The sequence below is a fragment of the Saccopteryx bilineata genome, chromosome 1, assembly GCF_036850765.1.
Source record: "Saccopteryx bilineata isolate mSacBil1 chromosome 1, mSacBil1_pri_phased_curated, whole genome shotgun sequence".
Lineage (NCBI taxonomy): Eukaryota > Metazoa > Chordata > Mammalia > Chiroptera > Emballonuridae > Saccopteryx > Saccopteryx bilineata.
In genome coordinates this window covers 379,205,703-379,209,934 of record NC_089490.1, presented here as the reverse complement: position 1 = coordinate 379,209,934, position 4,232 = coordinate 379,205,703, and positions in this window count along the sequence as shown.

Genomic DNA, 4,232 nt, shown 5'->3' with positions numbered 1-4,232 from the left:
GTTAAACTGTCTCTACTGTTAAATTCAGCAAGGCATGCCCAGCAAAGCACTGACAGCCTAAACCCTTTCTGGACCCTTCCACTTCCTAGCTTTAGGAGTTGGAGATTTTTAAAGTGCCCCAAAAGTTGCAAGAAATATATGCAGTAATCTGAACAAAAGCACGGGGCAATGGGGCCTACAAATATGTGTTTGTTTGGTATATACACGTACGCACACACAAATTTTTGTTTTTTGTTCTGAGGTTTTGTTTTGTGTCTTACTCTAACTTAGTTGCCTTGCTTAAAAATCAGGAGATTGCCCTGGCCGGTTGGCTCAGCGGTAGAGCGTCAGCCTGGCGTGCAGGAGTCCCGGGTTCGATTCCCGGCCAGGGCACACAGGAGAGGCGCCCATCTGCTTCTCCACCCCTCCCCCTCTCCTTCCTCTCTGTCTCTCTCTTCCCCTCCCACAGCCAAGGCTCCATTGGAGCAAAGATGGCCCGGGCACTGAGGACGGCTCTGTGGCCTCTGCCTCAGGTGCTAGAATGGCTCTGGATGCAACAGAGCGATGCCCCAGAGGGGCAGAGCATCGCCCCCTGGTGGGCATGCCAGGTGGATCCCAGTCGGGCGCGTGCGGGAGTCTGTCTGACTGCCTCCCCGTTTCCAGCTTTGGAAAAATAAAAAGAAAAAAAATAAATAAATAAAAATCAGGAGATTTACAGAAAAATCTAGTTTTCTAGCTTCTTAAAAGAAAATAAAATCAGTTCTGGCAGGACGAGTTTCCCTGTGCCTGGAGCTAAGTGGAACTGTCCCCTTGGGCAGAACCACTAGTCACCACTTTCTACGCCCTCCAGAGGCTCAGCTGCGTTCTTGCACTATTGTGGGTTTGTGTGTGTGTGTTTCTTACATCTAGAAAGCCTGTACATTTTGAATTTTAGACCTGTGCCCTGGCCACCTAAAGAGGTAAATACCATATTAATGGACTGGGTCAAAGCTCACAGTCCAGTTGAAAGAGATTGTGCAAGAATTTGGAAATTAACAAAGAAGAGAGGAACTGGGAATTTTCAGGCAAAGAACTTGGCAGAAGCAAGCAGCTCAAGGGATCATGGGGACTGAGGTGGGGGCAGAGCAGGCAGCAGTGGATGGGACCGAGGGGTAACATACCACCTAAGAGACACTGTCCCATCCCCAGAGGGGACAGCAGGCATTTCAGAGGAAAAAAAAAAATTGAATCCCTCTGCTACTCAAGAAGTTTTCATTTTATAAAACCATTAAACCAGCATCCTTTGCATTAGTTTCCTCGGGCTACCCAAGACAAACTGTGACTTACAACAACAGAAATTTATACTCTCACAGTTGTGGAAGCTGGAAGTCTGAAATCAAGGTGTTGGCAGAGCCGTGCTCCCTCCGTGGGCTCTCGGGAGAGCCCTTCCTCACCTCTCCCTGCTTCTGGAGGCTGCAGGCGTTCCTTAGCTTGTAGCTGTAAAACTGCAGTCTCTGCCTCCAGCTTCACAAGGCCTGCCCCTCCTGCTCCTGCTCCCCTTTGCTCTCTTAGGAGAACACATCATTGGGTTTAGGACCCATCTGGATAATCCAGCATGATCACATCTCAAGACCTTTAACTTAACGACACCTGCAAAGACCTTTTTTCCAAAAGTCACCGTCACAAGTGCCGGAGGTTAGAACATGGACATACCCTTTGGGAGACCATCATTCAGCCCATTGTAGCCTTTAAAACGTGGGTTTTACTTGCCTGACCTGTGGTGGCGCAGTGGCTAAAGCATCGACCTGGGACACTGGGGTTGCTGGTTTGAAACCCTGGGCTTGTCAGGTCAAGGCGCATACAACAAGCAACCAATGAACAGCTAGAGTGAAGTTAACTACTTCTCATCCCACCCCCTGTAAAATCAATAAACAAAACCTTTAAAATAAAACATAGTTTCATAGTACAATTCATTTAAGAAGAGAAAATGCCAAGGACTGTTCAAAATACCACATTTTAAACAAATACCAAAGCAAAACAACAAAAAATACAGACAATGCAAAATTCACTTCTCAAACGGTCAAGCGAGGGAATCCGTGTGTCCCTGGCAGAAAGGACTGCAATGAAACTTTCCTTAGCAAACTTTCCACATGTTAAAAGATTGTTTAAAATTCTCAAAACTCCAAGACCATACAGAACTGTTTTAGTTCACCTCTGCTAACCCTTCACATCTTTAAAACCTCTGAAAAGAATTTTAAACCTTCAATTTATCTTACAGAGGAATTTGGGCCTTGGCTTTTTGGTACTACCATTAACTAGATGCAAAGAAATGGCCCAGTGAGTAGCCTGCTGTTTCTCTCAGAAAAGGGAGTGCTGAAAAGTTCCTAAAACTCATTTCCCTGGTTTCATCGCCACAGGGGTCTCCCTTGTGCTGTATCTTTATAGTTCGACCTTCCCTCAACCTTAGCCCTGACGACCACTGATCTATTTTCCATCACAGTATTTATGCGATTTCAAGAGTGTTATATAAATAAGATCATGCAGTCTGTAACTCAGTATCTTTGAGGTCCATCCAAGTCACTGCGTGGATTAGTCCATTTGCTCCTTTCTGTGGCTCAGGGCATTCTATTGCGTAGGTGCGCCACAGTTTGTCACCCATCTGCCCGGTGAAGAACGTCTGGGTTATTACCCGTTTTAGGGTGTTACAAATAAATTCCTATGCTATGACTATGCCTGTAAAGAAAGAGAAACTCATTTCCTTAGAAGAGATTACAAACTAGAGTGAGGCCCCTTTATCAGATAAAGGAAAAAATTAATGTGTTTTTTTAAACCAGAAGTCTGACATTAAATTTGAAATGTAGGTAATTGTTCACAGTGCTTCTAAAAGCCCAGACTAAGTTCTTCTTTCAGAAGAGCAAATAAAAGAAATACCAAGAATTTAAAATACCAAGAATTTTAATTTGTGGTGGACCAGAGGTAAGTGAAATATCTTTTAAGATGAGGAAGTAAGACATGAAAACATGTCCACACAGAAACAGGTACACAAATACCCACTGCACTATTCATACTCGCCAAAGGTGGAGACCACCCCAACATCTCTCCACTACAAATGGGTAAATAAAACATGGCCTATCCATACAATGGAATATCATTGGGCAATAAAAGAAAATGTAGGCCCTGGCAGGTTGGCTTAGCGGTAAAGCATCAACCCAGCCTGTGGAAATCCCAGGTTCGATTCCCGGCCAGGGCACACAGGAGAAGCGCTCATGCTTCCCCACCCCACCCTCTCTTCTTCTCTTTCTCCTTCCCCCCATCCCACAGCCATGGCTCATTCAAGTAAGTTGGCCCTGGGCGCTGAGGATGACACCATGGCCTTGCCTCAGTTGCTAAAAAAAACTAGATTGCCAAGCAATGGAGCAATGGACTCAGATGGGCAGAGTATTGCCCCCTAGTGGGTTTTCTGGGTGGATCCCAGTCAGGGCACATGTGGGGGTCTGTCTCTGTCCCTCCCCACCTCTCACTTAATAATTAAAAAAAAAAAAGAAAGAAAATGTAGTACTGATACATGCTACAAGAACCTCGAGAACATTATGCTAAGTGAAAGAAGCCAGTCACAAAAGACCGTGTATTATATAATTCCATTTAAACAAAATGTGCAGAGTAGGAAAAATCTAGACAGAAAGTAGATTCCATTCATAATGGCCAAGGGTGGGGGGCAGGGTTAGGTTGCGGAGAATAGTGAATGGGCACAGGGTTTCTTGGCAGCGGGTGATAAAAACGTTCTAAAATTAAATGTGGTGATGATTGTATAACTCTGTGCATATGCTAAACACCATTGTACCATACAGTGTAAGTAGGAGATTTATATAGTATATGAAGTACATTTATCTCAAAAAAGCTGTTATTAAAAAAAAGAAGGTATCAATGATCAAACACTATGGAGGCCATGTAAGACCAGAAATAAGAACAGACCATTGCATTATTTTAACTGTGGTCAGATATACATAAATTTATAATTTTAACTATTTGTATATAGAGGTCAGTGGCATTAAGTACACTCACAATGTTGTGCAACCATCACACTAGCCATCTCCAAAACTTTCTCATCTCCCCAAACTGGAACTCTGTGACCATTAATCAACAATTCCCTACCTCCCCCTCCCACAGCCCTTGGTGACCAGTATTCCCCTTTCTGTCTCTGTTTTTTCGACTCTTCTAGGTCCCTCACATAAGTGGGAGCTACCATATTTGTCCTCCTGCCTCTGCCTTATCTC